At 41.0% G+C, this 23435-nt stretch overlaps 1 protein-coding gene across 8 annotated transcripts in view; it reads left to right on the top strand.

Annotated features, from left to right (window-relative positions):
• Positions 1 to 12944: 12944 nt before the first annotated feature.
• PTBP3 (polypyrimidine tract binding protein 3) overlaps positions 12945 to 23435 on the top strand; it is a 49655-nt gene continuing 39164 nt past the window's right edge. For 2 of the 8 annotated variants that reach the window (XM_054810307.1, XM_054810299.1), the window contains exons 1-2: positions 12952 to 13032; positions 18935 to 18969. The gene's annotated coding sequence lies outside the window, so the exon portion shown is untranslated. Of the gene's footprint in view, positions 13033 to 16698; positions 16764 to 16789; positions 17702 to 18934; positions 18970 to 23435 lie in introns of those variants that run through there. The other 6 variants (XM_054810308.1, XM_054810303.1, XM_054810300.1 and 3 more) reach the window with 5 other exon arrangements.

Raw genomic sequence — 23435 nt, 5'->3', positions numbered from 1 at the left:
TTTTGCAGGGTGTGCTTGAGGAAATTTGCACAGTGATTAAAATGGACAAAATGCTTAAAAAAATTATTAGTAGCATCCATAGCTTAATTCCTTTCCATTTATGTTTTCAACACATACTTTTCATTTCCATTTAACGGCAATGAGCATGTCTAATAAATCACAGAGGCACTGTTCTTCTTGACAGCAAAGAACCAAAGACATAAGTAACCAGGCAAAATAATACTGTATGACTGCCAGGTGTTCCCTCTTGAACATGAGAAATTAAGGTAGACCTGTCCCTGTCTCTCTTAGTTTACAACTGTAGTCTGCCTTTGCCTCAGCCTTCAGTTTTGTTTTTTTTCCAACACAAGTATTTCTTGGCCACTTTTACAACAATAATACAAGGAGAACTTATGGTTAAGTAACGTGGTTCTGACACAACACCCCTTAAAGCCTTCTCAAAACAGGTAAATTCATCACTGCTACAACTGATCATATCTTGTATTAGACAAGTTCTGAAAACACAGTTTGAAAACAAAAGTAGGTACATAAACATATTTGGGGACCTAGCCCATTATGCCCAGCTCAGAAATGAACTCTTTGTAACTTTGACCCAGTATCTCATAAAGTCTGAATTAAATCCTCGGGTCTCTGTGCAAAAGTCTTGCAGAAATGGGCTCTAGTGCTTAGAGCACTACCCTTACAAGAAATCAGACTAAAATGACTGCCATCCGGTGCATTATATAAATTCAGGCCCTATCTATAGCAGAATACAGTAAGCCACTGTTTTATACGACCTATTTTCTTCAGACTGTAAAGGGCTTTTGGTATTCCACCATGCATCACAACTGAAATGAGGTACAGATCATCCTCCTAATCTGAAGCCTTCAAATGGTTAAATGATATCTGCACTTGAAAACAATGAGGAATTACATACTCACCAGATATTCCTTCTCTGAGCTGTCAGAAAGAAAGAACATTAAGAAAAGCTACAAGAAACATATGAAGAGCCTGCTTACTGCAATCACTTGACAAAGTTTCTGTCTTCATACAGTTCTCTGGAAGAAGCAGAAATACAAGACTTCAAGGAGAATGGCAGATTCTTTCACTAGCCTGTCTTACGAATAGTTGGTATCCAGTGATAGGATGTGTGGGAATGGTTCAAAGCTGCATCAGGGGAGGTTTAGACTGGGCATTACGAAGCATTTCTTTACTAAGAGGGTGCTCAAACACTGGAACAGGCTTCCTAGAGAGGCGGTTGATGCCCCAAGCCTGTCAGCGTTCAAGAGGCATTTGGACAATGCCCTTAACATGCTTTAACTTTTGGTCAGCCCTGAAGGGGTTGGGCAGTTGGACTAGGTGATCATTGTAGGTCCCTTCCAACTGAAATATTCTAATTCCCTTCCCTTCCATTCTATTCACTCTTGTTGCTTATCTGTAATATACTAAAGGCTGAGTCCTGCTGGGCCAGTTGCTGAGCAAACACAGAGGGCATGACTACCCCGCCCTGAAGAATGGGCAGCCCAAAGAGAAGGCAGGCAAGAAGGCAGATACATGAAAGAGTAAATCTACAATTAACAACAGGGCTGCTAAATGGTAACTATTTTACAGATTATGATTTTGACAAATGGTGATCACCTTTTGATAGCATTCTCAGAGATACCTAAGTTCCCTCAATGAGCACCTTCGTTGAAGCACAAACACAGAGTTGGTTTGTCATTCCTCACAACTATGGGATTAAGGAAGAAAAAAGAGAGTGGAAATGCATTCTCCTAAAAGCTGTGCCACATCTGTATTGCACAGTTCCTATTCCCCACACTCATTTCATCCTCTGCCAAACTGTCACCTTCTCTTTAGCTCTACTAGGTCAAGTGTTTCTAAGACTGGACTTCATCTGAGCTCACAGAAGCAATCTTCTTAAATCAAACTGGGGTCACCTTTTTAATATTATTTTCTAGTTGGGCCTAGAATGCAAAAGAACTCAATTTCTTGTGTTCATTTTGTAATTTTCTTGTTCACCGGGCAGTTACTTAAAAAAAACAAAAGAGAACTATGAATGGAAATGTATCTTCATGTAGACAGATGTAGCCTGGTAAATCTGCCAGGTATATGGATGGTTTGCTGAGCAGAGGGGACAGCAGATATGAAAAGGTCATTCAGAAGAGCCTATGAACAACTTGGTGTATAGGAGAAAGCCTAGGTTTAACCCTATGGTACAAACTGTTACCAGCAGCAATTAAAAGCTCTTCCAATGGAAAAGGCATAAGACTGACCACCAAATTACCAACTGTGGTCTGAGTGCTTCAGCACTTTTCTAGGCTTTTAGACTGTGACCTAATAAAAGACACAAACACCCAAAAGTTGCACTAGGCAGCACTCTGACCAGTTTTGGGGTAGATTGCTTAGGCTGGAGTCTAAAGACTATTTAAAACCACTGAAGTGCAAAGCGAAAGCTGAGTCTTCATGAGAGCAATCTCAGAAACCCTGTATGCCAACTGGGAGCTGTTTGTGGCCCCACATAATCAAGATACATGACTAAATGTCAGTGAAAACCCTGCAACTATGCAAACTCTTTGGTTCCAAGTAATTTCAAAGTGTTGTGGAACAGGGCTGTTAACTGAGGTCAAGCACTACATACAGATATTGCATTAACAAGCAACACTGTGCAATTATAAATGATCCTTATTCCAGATGTCCAGAAATCAAACATATAGCAGATGTTGCCCTGGCTAAGACTCCTCACCCAGTAATGTGTATGTTGGTACATTCAGTTACTTACAAAGTTAATGTGAGATAGTGTTTATGCATCTGTTGTGAAACAGAATAGTTATTTGCAAAGTATAATGTGGGAGTGAACTCTAAAACCACACTGGAGCATCCTAAAGGACAACTAACTAATGAAAAACATGTAAAATAAACAAGTCATAAACATGATGCTATACAAGATTAATCAAAGTTTGTAAGGGGACAACATGGATATAAAATAATCTTGTACTAATAAAAGTGAAATTGGTGCTTACCTACCAAAAATAGATTATTTGAATATTTGGAAAGAAAAAAAAAAGAAACATGAGTAGGTATGCTAGAACTGTAAAATAAAGATGTGTTTCAATTTACTAAAGAGATGTACTGCTGGGAAGTTTGGTCCACTAATGAAACTTACTACCATAAAATCATCTATAACACTGGAAGAATATCAAGGAAATTTTTCATGGTTAAAAAAAGGTGTTGTGTGATAATGCTATTCCACTATAACAGTTAGCAGCTAGTGGGCCATCTTGGAAGTTCTGCTGTTTCCCTGGCAATTCCAAAGGAGGGAGGGAGGGAGGGAGGGAGGGAGAGAGAGAGAGAAAGAGAGAGAGAGAGAGAGAGAGAGAGAGAAAGAGAGAAAGAGAGAAAGAGAGAAAGAGAGAAAGAGAGAAAGAGAGAAAGAGAGAAAGAGAGAAAGAGAGAAAGAGAGAAAGAGAGAGAGAGAGAAAGAGAGAAAGAGAGAGAGAAAGAGAGAAAGAGAGAAAGAGAGAAAGAGAGACAGAGAGAGAGAGAGAGACAGAGAGAAAGAGAGACAGAGAGAGAGAGAGAGAGAGAGAGAGAGAGAGAGAGAGAGAGAAAGAAAAAAGAAGGAAAGGAAAGGAAAGGAAAGGAAAAGGAAAAGGAAAAAAGGAAAAGGAAAAAAGGAAAAGGAAAAGGAAAAGGAAAAGGAAAAGGAAAAGGAAAAGGAAAAGGAAAAGGAAAAGGAAAAGGAAAAGGAAAAGGAAAAGGAAAAGGAAAAGGAAAAGGAAAAGGAAAAGGAAAAGAAGGAAAAGGAAAAGGAAAAGAAGGAAAAGAAGGAAAAGAAGGAAAAGAAGGAAAAGAAGGAAAAGAAGGAAAAGAAGGAAAAGAAGGAAAAGAAGGAAAAGAAGGAAAAGAAGTTTACCACTACAGGGTACTGTTATGTCAAGTTGTAACAGGAAGGTGTCTGGAAGAGGTAACAAATCCATTATACCCATCTGGTGCTGTTGCCACATTGAAATACCAAGGCTTCTCTATGGAAAAGATGTGATTATTTCTCCATTATTCGGCACAGCAGTGGCCTCAGTTGAATAAAAATTGAGCAAACTTAAATGTCATGACTTTGAAAAAAAGAATACTCAAGAGAAAGCTGGCAGGTCTCTGAACACGGAATGACAAACCTTCATACAATTTGTTTGTAACTTTATTGAACCAAATAGATGCTGTACCAGAAATCCAGGTCACAGAATGTCAAGATTTAAGTACAATAAGTTAGTTTCTGTCCGGAAAAGTGGGTGGTTAAAATAGGCAAGATAGAAAAAAACCCAACACATTTCTCTTCAGTCAATAACCAAACTAAGAAACTCATCCCACTAGGAAAAAAAAAAAGTAAGAATATTTCTTCATCCAAAAGCAATGTCTGCTTTTCTAACAGACGTTCTCCTCAAAGGAACCTCTGACCATTAGCTTCCTTCCAAACAGCAATTCATCACTTCTTCACCTTTCTGCTGGCTTCTATTCATCTTGATATCCCATCTTCCTTCTGCCTCTGATCTACACAGAGTAGACAGAAAAGCTCACACACAGAGCTCCCAGGGATCTAGGTGACAAATAGGCCTTGCTTGCCCTGACAAGCCTCTCCCAGAGCCTCCACCTACACCTTCTGACTGGGATCTCCATTTAACCTCATGCCTGGCCCTTCAGTCCCTGCCTCAGCTACATCTTAAGTATGCTTGCCCCTAGCTCTGTACCTGAATCATTGTTTGCATTTCCTGGATTCATCTTGGACCTGGCATGTTACCTCCTCTTTGCCTGATGCTCACCAGACTGTCAACAGGACCTGCTGCAGTCACCACTCTGATCTGCTCACTGGTGCCATGGGACTGCACCCTGCTGCTGAGGGCATGACCTGGCCTGCCTTGTGGCTGCTCTCTTCTCACTCTCCTTTGGGGAGCAGCCTTCTCTTGCTGCTACCTGACCATCCCATGGAAAAATGAGACTTGGCTTCCTAAAAGAGTCCTGCTTGTCCTTACAATTTGAGCAGTGGCTTCTGCCCCAGAAGCCCTCCTTAATGAAAGTCCTTGAATGCCTCTCCCCTCTTACACATCCAGTAACTTTAAATTGTTTTTTAAATGGTGGCAGTGCCTGTTGATACCAAAGTTTAATTTGTTACCAGAGCTTCAAGTAAACTTTGAAGCAAGATCTCGCAAACTTTGGATGTAAAATTATTCTCCAAAATCGTAAACAGAACTGCCAGACTGTGTATAATTGGGAACATACCACCCCCCAGTAAGGTAAATAAATTCTGTTTTTAAAGTAAATATTGGGCGTTGGACAGTTCAGAGGAAACTCAGAATGTCACCCCAAATCCAAGTTTAAGCTCAGAGGTGGCCATTTGAATCACAGAGCAGAGGGTCAGGAGACAAGACAGGCACAGAGTAAGAGCAGGACTTGTTGTTTTACCTTCCTAGATAACCACTTTTCATTGCTGATAAGACAGTACCAAACACTTCCTGCTGTGTCTGACTGTTCTGAGATATTCTTTGTACTGCAAGAAAAAAAAATTACTAGGATCCATCCAGTGAGTATGGCAGCAAAGATCTAATTCTTCGTCCTTTTCATTGCCCTTCTCTCAGCATCCAATTGGTATGAATCCTGGGTGTAATACATTGCTTATCTGGTGGCTGTTTTGGAGGTGCATGTAAAATTGTGGCATGTTCTCAATCTAATTCATAATACATGCCTGGAAATGGTCAGTGAGTATTATCCATTGTTTCTCACTGCATTTTTATTATGCTGAAGTGAGTCACTCGTAGCCACCATTGAACTGTGCCCACACACTTATTTCAGTCTGAATTAAATTTAGCATTTTGATAAACACAGCTTTTAGTAGCCTAGCAAAGCAATTTCTCCCTTTTCTTTGCTATCAGTAAAATTCTGCTAAGATTCTGCACCTAGTTTCTTCAATGCATCAGGTCCTTTGCAAAAGACATGGAACAGTAAATCACAATATGTAACTGTTGCTTTGAGTGCTTCACTAAAAGGATTTGGTTTGCTCAGAGGAAGCATCTTGTTCAGTTTCTCTCCAGAAGCAACCAGCAGAGTCAAAGATACAACTTGTATTGCTGAGCTACAGTGCAGAGGCCATATCCTACCATGAGCTGCCAGCCGTATCAGTGCATGGTAAGTCAGACAAGGGTTGGCCTGTGGAAGTCCATGGCTACTCTCTCCAGCTGTCTGCTCTGCCCCACTACTGGACATTGCTGTCCCCACTTTGGCCAGCCGGACTGCCCCCAACTAAAAGGTGAAGGACTAGGTTACTTTTTTTAATGCAGTTTGTGGAATGACCTTACAAGTAGCTGGGCCAGAACAGCTGAGGAGCTGGCAAGCTGCAGTGAATTGACAGGTTTAATCAGGACTGTTACTTCTTGCGTTACGGATGCTAGTAAAGGCCTTGCGTTGTTCAGTAAGAGCAAAGGTGAACGTCCTAGTCAATAACTATCCTGGTAAGAAATCTCTTTTCTTTTTTTTAGGAAACTAAACAAAGAAGCTCCTACCAGAAGATGTATTGTACTGTACTATATTGTATTGTATTCCCAGAAACACAGCACATAACATTTTACAAATAACTTAGAAGTTTTAATAAGATAATTACATGAAAGACAACAATGTATCAAATTACCCTTTGTAAATAGGCACTAAATAAAATGGAGAACAGGATGTTTTGCCATTAAATAGAAAGCAGTTTAGAAGACCTTTAGCTGGCAATTACTAATTAATGTAAAAAAAATTTCTTAAAACCACATGGCAATGGTTTGTTCCAATGAGTTAACACTCATACAGCAATTATGTGATAGATCTGCATGGCAAAAATAAGAAGGAAATATAACAAAGATGTCTAAACTATTGATTTACTATGATAACTGTACAATTTGGAAGATAATCACAAAAGCTGACAATTCACAGTAATTATGTGTATTGTTTAAAATAACTTAACAGTAGATGTTGGGAAAAAGACAAAGAGTCCTATTTTTTTTTCACTTGTTAACCTGGCAAGAAAAGAGCAAAGGTGGTGCTAAATTGCTCACTGAAAAGATTAAACATATTCTTTCTCAGACAAAACTCAAAGAGTTGTGGTCAACGGCTCAATGTCCAAATGGAAATCAGTGACTGAGTGGCATTCCTCAGGGGTCAGTACTGGGATTGGCACTGTTTAACATCTTTGTCGGCAACATGGACAGCGGGATCGAGTGCACCCTCAGCAAGTTTGCCGACAACACCAAGCTGTGTTGTGCGGTCAACACACTAGAGGGAAGGGATGCCATCCAGAGGGACCTGGACAGGCTGGAGAGGTGGGCCCGTGCGAACCGCATGAAGTTCAACAAGGCCAAGTGCAAGGTCCTGCCCGTGGGTCGGTGCAATCCCAAGCACGACTATAGGCTGGGCAGAGAACAGATTGAGAGCAGCCCTGAGGAGAAGGACTTGGGAGTGTTCATTGATGAAAAGCTCAACATGAGCTGGCAATGAGTGCTCACAGCCCAGAAAGCCAACCATATCCTGGACTGCATCAAAAGCAGCGTGGCCAGCAGGTTGAGGGAGGTGATCCTGCCCCTCTACTCCACTCTGGTGAGACCCCACCTGGAGTACTGTGTCCAGCTCTGCGGTCACCAGTACCAGAAAGACATGGAGCTGTTGGAGCAAGTCCAGAGGAGGCCACAAAGCTGATCAGAGGAATGGAGTACCTCTCCTATGAGGACAGGCTGAGAGAGTTGGGCTTGTTCAGCCTGGAGAAGAGAAGGCTCTGGGAAGACCTAACTGCAGCATTCCAGTACCTACAGGAAAGATGGAGAGGGACTTTTTATCAGGGGGTGTAGTGACAGGACAAGGGGTAATGGCCTTAAGCTGAAGGAGGGGAGATTTAGATGACATGTTAGGAAGAAATTCTTTACTGTGAGGGTGGTGAGGCACTGACACAGGTTGCCCAGGGAAGTTGTGGATGCCCCATCATTGGAAGTGTTCAAGGCCAGGCTGGATGGGGCTTTGGGCAACCTGGTCTGGTGGAGGGTGGCCCTGCCCATGGCAGGGGGGTTGGAACTAGATGATCTTTGAGGTCCCTTCCAACCCAAACCATTCTGTGATTCTATGAAATTAATTTCCCTGAGTTTCAGAATAAGTACAATTTCTGTCTTATTGATGTGTAAACTAAAACACAGAATGGTAGGCAGTCCTGCCAGATGAGATTCAGTGAAGAAATGGAGAGGCCTGGAAATGAGGGTTCTACATGTCCTTTCAGTACTGAATCAGCATACACAGAATGTTGCGTTCCTGGTTACAGCACATTGGAATAATATGACTTGAAGATTACATATTGATTTTGTGGCAAGTATTAAAAACTGATTGAATCAGAAAACAGAAAGTGTTTTCAGTGTTGTGAATGTAGAAAAAGTTTTCTTCTGTGATAAACAGATCAGTTAAATTCCAAAATGGACTTATAGGGTAAGTTTTACAGAACAAAATTACAAAACAGAAAAACAGGTCAGGTTTTTTTCCCCACACTGGAAGAAATTAATAATATGGACATTAGGAATAGCAATAAGATATGAATGAGAAAAATACTGTAGGTGTTAGTTTCTTTAAACCTGATATGAATAACCTCAAAGACAAGTCATTTTAAAAAAACCCAAAACTGTGCTGCTGAAAACAGACAAACACAGTTTGTTTAGAATAGATCACATTGACTGATTGTGTCTGTCTAATTACATTTGTATGTTGAGTAGGCTAATTATTGTGCACCCAGGTCCCGATGGTATAATTGGATCTGTACATACAGACCTCTGTTCTCACTTGAAGTTCTATTTAATTAAATTACACCATATACCTCTTTAATGTAAACAAGACCATCGTTCAGTTTATATGTCCTTATAAAAGAGGCAGCTGAAACACAACACATCCATTCAACACAATAACTCACACCTAGTTTATAGACAGCACAACTCTACCAACTTCCCTAAAGTTGCAAGAAACATGAATTTGACATGGATCAGGAAGAACGCAATTTAAAGAAACTGGAAAAGAGGAGAAGGAACAGACACAACCAACCAAGGAAGCAAGTAGAAAAGAAAAGAATGAGTCAAATAAGTGGACCAATTAAAAAAACCCCAAACTCGCCACACTAAAAGCACCACAAGGAATGCAGGAATATAATTCTCAAGGCCCAAGTTTGTGTCCTAGAAGTGTTTTCCCTCACATTATCTTTATCTTCTCTCCTTTGCTCCTTCTCTTCCAGGAAAGGAATGTTTAAATTTTTCTTCCTTTCTGTTGTTCCCTGCATATGTTAACAACCAGCTCGCAGGTCATATCACAAAGGATTTCTTTTTCTATGATAATAGTCTATCAAAATTTCTGTCGGCTTTGTGAATTGCAGTTGGAAATGAATTTCAAAGCATTCTTCAAAGGCAGCAAGGTCTAGATTACTGGCAAAACACACTTATTTCTATTTTTATAGTATACAGACCAATTACAAGAGAACCCTCACAGTATTTTTAAATTACATAGTATATTTCACTTGTAACAAGAAACACGTGTGCCAAGGGATGAAACTGTAAGGCATTTTTCACAATCTGACCTCTAAAGAAAAGATCTTTCAAAGGATTCAAAAATTCTTAATTTTATATTTATATAAAAATATTATTACTTATAAAACATATATTCAAAAATATTGAAAATATTGAATATGTTAGTATATTCACATATGTGTGTATATATATAGTTGTATTAAAATATATGTATTAGCCTATATATTAGAATATATAATATATATTCATATATATATTCTCCCCTCCTCATCATAACTGATTCAAATATCATCAATTTTGAGTCTGGTGTTAGGACTAAAATTCATTTTTTCAAATGAATACTCTTCAAAGTACTTCTAATCTTACCTCAGCTGTCAATTTGCTAGGTGGGGGGTTTTAATCATGGTGATTTGTCTTGCTCCTGTATTTCCTGGGGGAAAAGAAAAGCAAACTTTTAAACACTCCTATATTCTTAACGAAATCTACTGTTTTCAAGAACTTACTCTTGGAAATTGACCAGTTAAATCAAACAACACACTCATAACCTCAGTTCTTCCACAAGTGATGATAACCTTTAAACCAAAACTTGATCTAAGGTGGAAACCATATGAAATCACAACTTTATCACGATTTCCATTTGAGACTGCAACTTTTCCCAGATTAGACAATTCAGGCTGAGTTTAAAGGACATATGACGTGCTATCAAACCACAAAAACTTGGAGGTACACAGGGGAAATGAAATTTCCCTCTCTCTACAAGATAGTTTTCTTGCCTCCTGCCCTAACAGTCCCAAACTAGAAACACAGTGTACAGACACATCTTTTGACTTGGATTAGGGGATCAACCTGCTTGACAGATTACCTGGTTAAAAAAAAAAAGTATTTTTTTCAAGGTCAGTTTTAATTCCCCAATACATGGTATGGGCTGGCCATGCTGACAGCTGTGATAGCAGAGATCAATCGGCATGCTACCATGTTTAGGGGGGAAAAAAGGAGAAAAAGGATGAGAGGCAGAAGCGTATTGCCACTATAGACTTCATACCCTTCAGCTGAAAAAGTTTCGTTCTATTTTTAGATAACAGGACTCTCAGACTACAGTCTTTGATCAAACCCAGTCACCCATTTGGGTGTGTATGTTCCATGAACTCCAGAGCACTGATTTTCCTAGGCAGTCCTTGATGCAGGCAGGGATTGGGCCAAGTACCTGGTGAAATTGCTGCCTACTAGCTTCTTCTCCAATCACTCCACTCGCTCTCAGAAGATGTCCTGTTACAATCAATGCAAATACCCTCTGGCAGGTGATAGGACACAGATGACAGGTACATCGTCTGCCAGGAATGCATGCAGTTCACTCGCCAAATATAATCTCATTGCCTGAAGGGAGATAGGATTTGGAATTTTAGTCATCAAAAGCTAGTGTGCCAGGCTAAGACTTGCACTGAGTGAACTCCAGGAAATACAAATACATAACAAATCCCATTCTTTCTTGTAAAGGATGCTGTCATGTGCTGTGAATGTATGAGGCACTGAACAAATACAAATGCCTTTTCCCACTTTCTGTCAAAAAATTCACATTATAAGGGCACCAACCTACAAACGGCTTCTGAAAGCACATGGATCTGCCTCTCTTCTAATATTATCTTGTCTTCGCTACCTCTTAACTTTTACTTTCAGGTGATTTTGTCCATCAGTCAAATAAGCAACTGTCACAATCTGCTACGCTTATAATGAAGACACCTCTTGTACAGATTAATCCTTCCTACTCCAGGCAGGGGATTAGTGGAGAGACCGATGGGGCCTCTCTCTATCCACTGTCCCTCTCTAACTCTCACATGTACACACTTCCCATCATTATCACACTTGTAACTTTCACATCATTTGAAGCACTGACATCTCACACAGGATTTTCAACCTATTTGCACTGAAGCTGCCTCTTCTCCCATGTTCTTAGATGACTCGTGTCAAGAGTGATACAAGAAACTTCCATACCTCATATTTCTATAGAGACACAATACGAAAAGAGCTTTGTCCCAAATACTGTTGCAGGTCTCCATTTCCCACTGCAGCCTACCAGAATCACAGGACTTTGATAATGCCAAGAATTGTCTTGTGACTCTCACCCATTTGACTGAGGCTAAACAGCAATACCATAGCCCAGAAAAGGAATTAGTTCAGGGAAGTCCTTAAAGTCCTGACTAGCCAGTACAGGAACTAGTGGAACGCATTTCCTTCTAGGCTGATGACATGCAGATGCCTCATCTCGTAGCTGCCTGTGTCTCCACTGTAGCTCCCATCCCTTGGGCTCCTACTTCTAGGAAACAGGATACAGAAGCAACTCATTTGACCCTGCACGCAGCCACCGCAGATACACCTAAGTTACCAGACAGGGCTGTGCATTACTCAAGTTTCCCACCCTGCTCCCCAGGCCTCACACACACTTTTCCAGGCCTCTGCCCACTGTCCCATCTGTGGCCCGGTGAATTTACAACCCACATAAGCAGCTCAAACATGAACAAGAGTTGATCGCCTTTACAAAAAAATGCATCAGCCAGCTCGGGAGCTGCAGACCGCGTACCACACAGCACGGCATGAGCTCCTACCCCTCAGCTCGGAGCTGCCCACCCGAAATCCCTCTTCCCCGCCAGCGGCCCCTGGCGGCCTCCAGCGAAAGGCCGGTTCTCCCCGAGCTCCCCCAGACGCCCTGCGGGGCCAGGACCCAGACCCACGGGGCAGGAGGGCAGTGAGGCACCTCAGGGACGGCGCGGCCAGGGGCACCCTTGAGCTGCCGCCCCACCAGGGCAGGGAGACGAGACCACCGCACCCCAAGGCCGCGCCGGGCCCCTCCACCGCGCATGCGCCACGGGGGTGGGGAAGAGGCGAGGGGACGCGAACGCCCTGGCGCGAGCGCGCGCCACCCGAACTGGGAGACGAGTAAAGCTGGGCCGAGCGCGTGCCCGCAGCCGCGCAGGCGCGCTCGCCCGTTCCATCCGCCGGGCGCCACCCCTCAGTGCGCCTGTGCCAGGGCTCGCGGAGAAAGGGGCGGAGAGGGGGCGGGGCGGCGGCCCCGCCCGTAGCCGCTCCCTGTCATCCCCGCTCCGTCGGCCTCCCCGCCCCCGGCCCGCCCGCCCGCCGCTCCCCCTGGCCGAGCCCTGGGTGGGCTGGTACCTGCCGCCGCTGCCCTGCCCCCGGGGTCGGGGCCGCACTGAGGGGCGGGTGGCGGCCGTTTGCCGCGGGGGCCGGCGTTCCCCTGAGGGCTGCACCTGGCCCGGCAGAGGGCTGTCGCGGTGGGGGGGGGGGGGGGGCCGAGGGAGGTACGGAGTGGAGTGGGGGGAAAGGTGGGTGTCGAAGAGGGGCCGGGTTTCGGAGGGGCCGGGCTCGGCGTGGGGATATTGCCGCGGGCTGCTCCACCAGGTGCTTGTGGAAGAAGGAAACCAGCAGCCGTCGCCGGCCTTAAGCTGAGGCACTGGGTGTTTTCGCTGGGAACTTCGTGGTATCTGGGGCGCGCGGGTTTTCTCTTCTCTTTGCTTTCTTTTTCTTTCCTTTTTTTTTTTTCCCAGCGGGGTTGGGGACGCGGTTTTGGTGGTTTGTTTTTTTTTTTCCCACGCCTATGCTGGTGACTAACTTTTCTCCCGCGGCGAGGGCAGTCGTGCGGCGCTGAAGTGGAAGCGGAGCGCTGGTGCCGGCTCTGGGTCGGGATGCGCCGGGCGCCCCTCCGCGCGGCTCGGGCTGCCCTCCCGTAACTGCCCCGCGGCGCTCCGGCGTGGAGGTGGCATTCGCCGCTCGGATGCTGCTTGTTGCGGGGTTTTTAATCTTATTGTAGAGTTACCTTTTTTAACGTGTTAAAAAGCCCTTTGGGCTTTCTTAGCGCTGAGTGAGGGTTGTGACGAGTTTTTGGAGATCGCAGTTTCATCTGGTAGCCTAAGTTTTGTACTTCAAATCTCTGGCGAGTGGTTGTCCGTAGCAGAAAAAACGTGGGAGTGCTGCTGCCTGGCAGCGACCAGACCAGGTCGCTGGTGCTTGATAGAAGTGCATATGTGGAAGTGAACTGATTGCCATTTATTCTGCAAGGTTAATCAATAATCAGGATGATTATTCATGTAGTCCTAAATGCATTTTTATAGACTGCACTGAAGGCCTTAAGTGCATGGTAAGATGTTGCAGTGATAAAATTTATACAGTGTGTGGTCCTTAGAAGAAAAAATTATTTCTAGCAAGATTGAAGTATAGTGCTCCCATTGCTGGGGTAGTGTGATGTACACTGACTTTCGTCATATGTCTTGATAAAGTTTCTTAAGCCGAAACTAAGTAATAAAACCAGGTTCATTACGTGTACTGCCGACTTCCCACACTACTTTCTATGTGCAAATGTGATTGCTGGTATTTTTTCCTTTGCTGATTGGTATTTCAAAATCCAAAGCCTGGGAAGTTGGACTGTGATGGGAAACTCAACTGTTCCAGGAAACTAACTATGCCTAATGTCAGTAAAGTACTTTACTGTTTCTTTTATATTTTTCATCACAACAGTAGGCATACATGAAAATGGAAATGATCGCTAAGGACAGTGCCTCTAACTTCATGCAAAGAGATAGATATTATTAACTTAAAGTGTGTACTGTACTTCAGTGACCTATAAAATGCTAGCTGTTCTTGAAATCTAGGAATTCTGAAACAGAAATTAGGAAGACTTTTTTCTTTTTTTTTTTATCATGACTCAAAGCAGTGCAGCCTAAACATTTCTGACACCTTTTAACACTGTTGCAGTGGAAGCCTTGATAGGGAGGCAGGTTGACAAGAACACTCTTGTATAAATGCTGATTAATCAAAAACCAAATAGTGTTAGGAAATATCTTTTTGAAGAACTTCATTCAAAAATTGAGTAATTTTGCTATGATCGGCATTTTTCACATTTGCTTTGAAACTACTTTTTGGAAAATCTCAAAAGAAAATTAAGAAAATTCTCACTGGAGTGAGAATCTTTTTTTTAATCTGTCAAATATGCTTATGAGGGACACGCAATTTTATTTTTCTTTTAATCCATTTGACAATATAATTTTTTTTCTCTTAGTTTGTGGAATTGTGATCTGAGTGTACCATTCCTATGGTCTCCCTATTCTCTTTCAACTAGTATAATGAGTTCCTTTTGAAAACAGTTTTTTAATTTTCACAAAGATTTTGTTATTTCAGTTGAGAGAGGAGGGAAAAAGGGGCATGCATCAGTTGCTGTACTGTCCTGAAATACTAATATTAAAGATAACATAAGGTTGACAGTCATTCTGTTTTGAGTAGAAATACTATAAGCAAAATGTATGTAGTTCTTAAACTGTACAAATCTAACATCACAAAGTAGAACCTTCCTAATAAACTTGCTTGTCAGAGAGCGAGGCAAAAGCTAAGGGCGCATTAAAGATGAATCGATTGAGTGTTTTTCAAGAAATTTTCTGAAATAGAGCTTTTTAGGTGTTTCAGTAGTGATACAGGTGGTCGATGATACCTGCAAGTTTGAGCATTCTCTGAGTTGTTAGATGCTGCCTGTGACACTTCAGGAAGGTCTGGTTTTTTGGGGTGGTTTTGGGGTGTTCTTTTCTTGTTAGAAGATGCTGAGTACTTTCTGAGAATTGGACTTGGTTGAAGGATCTCCAAACTGTTAGTTGAAGATGCAAGCTGTTAAGACTGTGAATGGTTAAAACTACCCTACCATGAAGAATTTAAAGTAAAACAAGTTAAAACTTTTAATAAACCAGCTTGTGACTTTTTTTTTTGTTAAATGCTCTTGAAAAGAGGAAGAGTAAAAGAAATAAAATTACACTTCATTGGCACTAATATAAAAATTAAATAGGGGAGTAATTTATTTCCGTTGGATGCTGATGCTAATTTAGATCCAAAATTTATATTTAGTAAAGGTAAGAATACAGAAAGGTAAACCTGGATAAACCAGGAAGATCCTCTAGAAAGGTGTAAAAATTTCACTGTTTTGTGGCAAGAAATTGGCTCTTTATTTAAGATTATTGCATTTGGAAGAAATGTTATTCAAGTTAAACAGATTAAATTCAAAGAAATTAGTAATGGTATGAACTATAAATTTTTATTGACTGTCAAAGGCAGCCCAGATATGTCTATAGATTTATATTTTTCTTTAACTGAGGTTAGTGACTTCCTTGTGGGTTAGTAAGAGGAAAAAATCAGGAACAACAGTATACACAGCAGCTGAATTTGTATTTGCAAGTTAAATTCAGCCAGTCCAGTACCAGCTCAAATCTTCAGATTTAACAAGGCATCTGAATTCTGCAAGGTGATGTCCCAGCTTTTGGAGACATCAACCACTTGCACATTATTATCCTTAGGTTTCTGGCTCACAAGCCTTTTTGCTATTTTTATTCTACATAGAGTAGAATTACACAGCTTAAGTTTTCCTGCATGTAATTCCTTCATCAAAATCTGTTTCTAACCCACTCTGAGTTATGTTCTGGTGAAAAATATCTAATGTAATCCTAATATGAATGAAAATATATCTTCTTATGAGCTTGCTGTTCACTGAACAAACTTGTTTACTGTTAATATCTGATATAATCAGAAATGGGAATCATCTTACACACTCAGAAACATGAAAATAGCAAAATATAAATCAATCTCATAGTTTTCTTACCAGTTGTCAAATGACTATTTATTTGATTTGGTCTGTAGTCAAGAAAATTAATCCGCTTAGGTACCCGGGGAGGGGGGGAGACCAGCAATTAAGTATGCTGGGTCCTCCCAGGCAGTGTTTCTCAAATTTTCTGCTGAACTAATCCTGTGCTAGCTGAAGCACCTCTGGATGTATTAAGTGATAAGGACAAGTGTTTAGGTCAACTTTCTTTTAAAGGATAACCTGATTAAACATAATATTGTATCTAGAAGTGAGGATGAGAGTTAGTTATGCACTAAAAGTATGCCTAGAGACGCTGTTTCAAGGTACAGTTCTTAATTCTTTTCTTTTGCACTCACTAACTGTTGCATGGAATTGCACTCTTGCTTTTTTTTTCCCCTGCATTTGATAATTGTATATCCTTTATACTTATAATTTCATTTTGTGCTGTACAATCTTTATAGAATACTACACTTGAGAGACTTCCCCCCCCCCCCCCATTTCAGCATGTGAAAATAGAGCCTACCTTTTCAGGTCTGTGGATGTGACTTGTACGTTGGAGTAAGAGGCAGAATATTTGATGCTGTGTTGCACAGTGGGTAGGTGAAAAGGAAAAAGCATGCCGTTGATACTACTCTTCCCTGCTCTTGCTCTTTCCTTGTCAGCTGAAGTTGTTCAAACTCAGGACTGTTGCCAAAAGAGCAGCACCATCCTCGGCAGCACATTTCTGCACCTCCCTCGTGCTGTAGCAACTGTGCGTGAACCACATAGTAAATTATTCTGGTACCATGCTGCTTTGCAGTTAGTCACTGCAGGGGGAGCTGTGAAAATACAAGAGTGGGGAATGACATGACTGCCTCTACTTACAGCAGCCTTAGAGCAGCTTAAACTGACCAGGAAACCGCATCCTAAATTTCCTGTGAAAGCTAGTGGAATGAATGCTGTATGACTCAATAATCTAACCATTATACTTGTAATTAACTTTCTTAATCACACTGTACTACAAGTAATTTAACTTGCTGCCATTATTATTAATTCAGAGACATGGTGTGTTATAGTAGCCTTTAAAGTCAAGGAGAAGACAGATCATTCTTTCTCAGTAGTGAATAACAGAAGCAAAGGAATCAAAATAATGTTTGGATACTTGCACTCCGTGCGAGTGTGCATACTTCACACAAGCGCACAAGTGTATGGTGGGGTCAGTGCTCCTTACTAGGATCTTACCATTTAAACAAAACATTCCTGTCCCCTGGGAGGTGGGTTGCACTAACCATGGGAATAAGGATGATCCAAAACCAGTTTCGGTATAGGCAGAAGTCAAATCTTACCATGTCTTCTGGTTGGGAATCAGACCTTGTGGAGAAATCAGGGACTGATAACCCTTTTTCTTGCCTTTAGGTGGCATGGTAGCTACGTGTGCAGTGGCACATGAGAAGGACATTTGCAATGAAGAGCAGGCCACTGGACATTTTTAAAGGAAGGATTCAAAGCACGTTTATGCACTTGAGTGACAACATACTTCAAGGGCTGCGTTTGAGTGTGTAAACTAAATTTCAACCCTTTATGAGATACAGATATTAAAGGTCTTTTCCAACCTAAATGGTTCTATGATTCTGTATGCCTTCAGCCTTTTAACAATATCATTTTCTAGGCTAGAAACACAATACTGTTTGGCAGTCAGCATGAGATGCATGTTGCCTGTACAATAACCCCAAAGGCCACTGCAACTTAAATGAATAAAGCACCTGAGTATTTTACTGACTTGCAATAATCCCAGGTGACTTAGTTTAATAAATTATATGTAATCCCTCTTGGTTTTGTTAGGCCTTCGTTTCCTACCTAGTTTTGCTCAACCTGATTAGGATTTTCTTTCCGGTTCTATTTCTGTGGGTTTTTTGCTTGTTCACTTTCTCATTTTACTACCAACTATAGTGCATTCATTTTCTTACTCTTTTTTTCCTTTGTCATTTCACCTGTTTCTATTTTCTAGTCTCTAATTTCTCTCTTTTGTTCCATGTTTGCAGACAAGCTATATATTGTGATGTTAAGAGGAAAATTACTCTAGCTTCACGTCCGTTCTTTCCCCCTTGTTTTGGTTACATGTCCTTTCCCAAAACACAGTCAGTTTGAAATCCGTAATGATTTTTTGTAAAGTTATTCAGTGCACAGTATAAGGCCTTGGATGTGGTGGAAATTTCTTGAACTCAAAAGTAGGTGATCTGTTAACTTTTCATTTGGTTTCTGTCAGTGCTAGCAAACTTGTACAAATCTTTTTGGTATCTTCCTATGGATCCATGGTGGGTTTTGAATACATGGGAAGTGAGATTTTTTTTCCCCAAATACTATTTTCTTAAACTCAGTTATGTATATTTAGTTTTGCAGAACAATAGAAATCAAAGTAACAAAAGTAGATGTCTTTCGTGCTAAGAGGTAGAGCTGCTGATAAACAGGATTCCAGCATACAGTATTTATGCATTTCTCTATTTCCAGAAGGAACTAGGGTTACAATTGAAGGGTAAAAAGGGTGTGCTTCATATAGAAATTTTGCAGAATTTTTGTTGATTGGTATTGTGATCCTGCCAGTCGTTTTCTTATTTTCTCCATGCTGTGCATTGTTAAACTGTTTCCTTTGCAGAAGAAAAAAAAAAAGTCCACAGCTCATCACTTTTTTTACTTTTATAACAATGTTTTTCTTTATTTAACCTATTTACCATTACCTTTGCAATATTTTGCTAACATCTTCCATTTTCTCTCTTCATTTTCTTTGTAGAGTGTTGTTACGGATCTTTGAGCAGTCATTTAAAGGTATGAATCTTTTTATAGCCTTTCATATACACTTGTTACTTTTTTATTATAACCCATTCCCATTTTTTGCTGATACCATATTGATAGTCATAAGCTTTGTGGTTTTGTTCTGTTTCTCTTAGTTGTATTTCATTCTCAATTTTAACCTTTAATAATAATAAATTATAAACCAGATTGTCCAGTAATGGCACTTTTGCACTGTATAAGGCTATGTAAATTTCTTCTGACTAAATTCAAAAAAGACAGCTTACTGGTGGTTTATTTAAGTTACTGGATGTTTGCATCATGTAAGCATCTTCCGACTTGTGCATAGTAAAGTGTACAATGGCACAAAACTATATACAATATGACATCATACAGATACATTTAGGACTTCAAGTGAAAAAACAAGTTTAAGGCAAAGTATGTTTTCACCGTGCAGGGCTTCATTCTATATAGCATTTATTTATATACATGCCCACACATTCTATTGCTTATTAAGAATTAGGATGAAGACTTTAGTAAGGATTGTGTTGAGTGTCCTATTAATTGTTTGAAAAAGGAATATATTTGAAAGGAATGTATTGAAGTAACTTTGTCTTGAAACAAAAAGCCTGTGTTAACTCATGAGGAAAATTTAAATTTTGATCTTTACTTATTTAAGGATTAACTGACTAGAAGGCATAGGCAGTAATCTTTATTGCTAGTAAAGTTTGTATTTAAACTATCAGAAAACAACATTATTGGAAATCATAAATTGGTGATGATGCTACAAAGAAAATCTGTCATCTTCCTTTTGATTGACAGTTTCAGAGAAGCCTCTGCCTCTGTGTCATGATACCTGCTTGGTCTCTGGAGCATTTAAAGTTGTATATGGATTCTTGTCCTTTAGGATGAGTTTAAAGCCTTCATACTAAGTGAAGATATTTCATACTTTAAGAATGAAAATGCATGGTTTATGTTAATTTAAAACTTAACTTGTCACACTAATTTTACAGCTCTTGATAATCACATGTGCAATGTGTTGCTTTTGTTGATGGTGGTTTATTTTACTACTTTGCTCTCCTAGTTCCATTGCAGCCTCTCCAAGTGACTCAATTTAGTTGAGCAGTCTGCACATCATATGGTAGACGGAAGAACCTAGAGGAGGAGAAAAGAATATGTGATAGTGAGTCTTTAGAAAGGCATGATTTGTATAGGAAGTGTGTAATTTCTCTCATAAGGTAACAATTTACTTCCTAGCATCTTCGAATTGCATATCAAAGGCATACACAATTTCAAGAGGAAGATATTATTTCCTTAGGTTCTTGCCCAGTTTCTAGCATAAATGCAAAGTATATAATGTCACAGTGTTCTGACCTGTGGAGTCTGGTCATGATGTCTGTTTTGGACTTACTGCATCAAACTGCAGATTGACCACTTCAGAATTTAAAATAAGATACAGCATTATCCAGTGTATCAAGTCTTAAATGTGACAGCTGAAAGTTTAAAAATGTCTGTACATCTGGATGCAGACTTAGCATTACTGATTTTTTTTTCTATTCTCTAATATAAGAAACATAGTCGTAGAAGTCTGTGAAGTGTCACATTGTGGTGGGTTGACCCTTGCTGGTGGCCAGGTGCCCCCCAAAACTGCTCAGTCACTGCCCTCCTCAGCTGGGCAGGGGAGAGAAAATATAACGAAAGGCTCCTGGGTCGAGATAAGGGCAGGGAGAGATCACTCACCAGTTACTGTCACGGGGAAAACAGACTCGACTTAGAAAAAAGTATGAATCAAAACAGCGCAGAGCAATGAGAAATAAACCCAAACCTTAAAACACCTCCCCCCACCCCTCCCTGCTTCCCAGGCCCAACTTCACTCCCCATTTCTCTCCCTCCTCCCCGCCAGCAGCACAGGGGGACGGGGAATGGGGGTTATGGTCAGTTCCTCACACGGTGTCTCTGCCGCTCCTTCCTCCTCAGGGGGAGGATTCCTCACACTCTGCCCCTGCCCCAGCCTGGGGGCCCTCCCACGGGCTGCAGTTCTTCACCAACTGCTCCAGTGTGGGTCCCTCCCATGGGGTGCAGACCTTCAGGAGCAGACTGCTCCAGCGTGGGTCCCCCACGGGGTCACAAGTCCTGCCAGCAAAACTGCCCTGGCGTGGGCTCCTCTCTCCATGGGGCCACAGGGCCTGCCAGGAACCCGCTCCAGCGTGGGCTTCCCATGGGGTCACAGCCTCCTTCAGGTGCCTCCATCTACCCTGGCATGGGGTCCTCCATGGGCTGCAGGTGGATATCTGCTCCCCCATGGCCCTCCATGGGCTGCAGGGGGACAGCCTGCCTCACCATGGTCTTCTCCAGGGGCTGCAGGGGAATCTCTGCTCTGGTGCCTGGAGCTCCTCCTCCCCCTCCTTCTGCGCTGACCTTGGTGTCTGCAAATTTTATCATGTCTTCTCACTCTGGCTGCAAAAACTGCCGCTAGGTTTTTTTTTTTCCCCCTTCTTAGCTCTGTTATCCCAGAGGCGCTACCATTGTCGCTGATGGGCTCGGCCTTGGCCAGCGGTAGGTCCATCTTGGAGCCGGCTGGCATTGGCTCTATCAGACATGGGGGAAGCTTCTAGCAGCTTTTTGCAGAAGCTACCCCTGTAGCCCCCCCCCCAATACCAAAACCTTGCCATGCAAACCCAATACACACGTTATGGTTCAGTTTAAGTGAACAGCAAACCATTAGATGAATACCTACGTTTGACTCATGCCAACTTGAGCTGTGAACTCCTGTGATACACTAGGTTGTAATGGAGTTCTATGCCATGTCCTCATTCGAATGTAAACTTCTTTGATGCATAAATAGTGTAATTTGTAATTTTTGCATCTGCTCGCTCACATTTGTGCAAACTTAGTGAAGCAATAGTTGGACCTTACACTTTAATGTGCTTATTAACAGACTCTAGTATGTTTAGGGAGAGATCGTTGATATTGGTGATGCTTGTTTAGCAGTTCTCCTAGTGTACAAACCAGAAACCTTTTTGCTTTGCTACAATAACAAAGATGTTGTTCTGTCTAAATGGGAATCCACTTCAATAAATTTGAGGAAATCAACATCTAAATGAGTGTTTTAGTTGCTTTAAGTATGAATAGGCTATATTAGTATGCTGGAAAAGGAAATAACAGAGACATGCAAGATGTAAGTTGTTATTCTGAATTTCAGAATAATTATTTTCAAATGAATCTAATCAGTTTTATTGAAACCTGAATTAGTGTGCAAAGTGTTGCTTAAGCAGTGTGGAAAAGGCTTTCAGTAGTATGTTTGTCCCTCCTGGAGTCTGCAAATTACTAAATTTTCCAAAGTCATATTTACTAATAAATTATTTTTAAAAGGGAAATACTGAAGTGCATGAAATACACTTGTTTTATTATATAAATGCAATCTGTCAGGAAGGGGAAAACAGCCTGTATTAAAAACTGATCTGCAGATCACTTTGTTAATTTTGAGACTTCAATTTGACTGGTTTTTGGATTGTTTGGTTCCCCGTGTGTAGTCTTATATCCCAAATACATTAACTAATAGCGATGCGAAGGAGTCATAAGTCAATTACTGAGATTGTGTCATGCTGTTCTGTGACAAATGCAGATAAGTAGTTTCTCTTTGCTTGTTCTTCAGATCAGTAGTAGTGGCAGAACACTGCTGAATTCTACCTGCTGTACTAGGAGCAAATTGATGAGAGTTAAGCTGTCTTTGGTTTCCTTTGTATTCCACACCATTAAAACAATGTTCTTGTACAAACAGTAGTTCCAAAATCTGTGGGAAATAGGAAAGTGTGTCGTTCTACTAAAGGCAGCAAAAAGTAAAGTGGAAGTTAATATTGACCTGCCTCCATGAGTGGTTGTCAGGATTGGAAAGAGAAGGCAATGGTGATGATATACTTATCAAGTTATGGTGCTGATTGGTTTTGTCATGCCTTTTTCACAAGGTACAGTGTAAAAGGCAAATTATTATTTACCTTACAGAAGAGAAAACAAATGAAAAAAAATTCTGTGGAATAACCTACTGTTATTGTTCTCCTGCTCCCTCACTTACACAATTTTTTGCAGATCTTAAGGGGTAGAGAAATCAGTGTTTATGTCATAATATAAAGCAGAGGTATGTACTATATGATACTTACAGCTTTAGAACACCTGGAGAGTTGAAGTTTCTATTTAAAATGTCAGGGATCTTTGTCCAGGAGCAGTAGAGACTATAAATTCCCTGTGTTGGTAGTCCACATAGAGCTTTCATCATTTGAGCTCACACTAGCATGCTGAATCCATTTTACTTGATATTTTAGCTTACTAGGGTAGCAATGCAGGTCTTTGAAAACAGCTAACTCTTTTAATGTGGATAAATAGTTTTAGCTGAAAAGTTAAATGGCTCAGGGAATATAATTTCTTAGCTTGTTATCAATTATGATTTTTTCCATGTTACAAAAAATAGCAATTGTGCTTTTCATAATTGAAAATATTGCTTAATA

This window comes from Grus americana, chromosome Z (assembly GCF_028858705.1).
Source record: "Grus americana isolate bGruAme1 chromosome Z, bGruAme1.mat, whole genome shotgun sequence".
Lineage (NCBI taxonomy): Eukaryota > Metazoa > Chordata > Aves > Gruiformes > Gruidae > Grus > Grus americana.
Note: the sequence above shows the minus strand (reverse complement) of the source record. Positions and strands in the feature narration are given on the sequence as shown.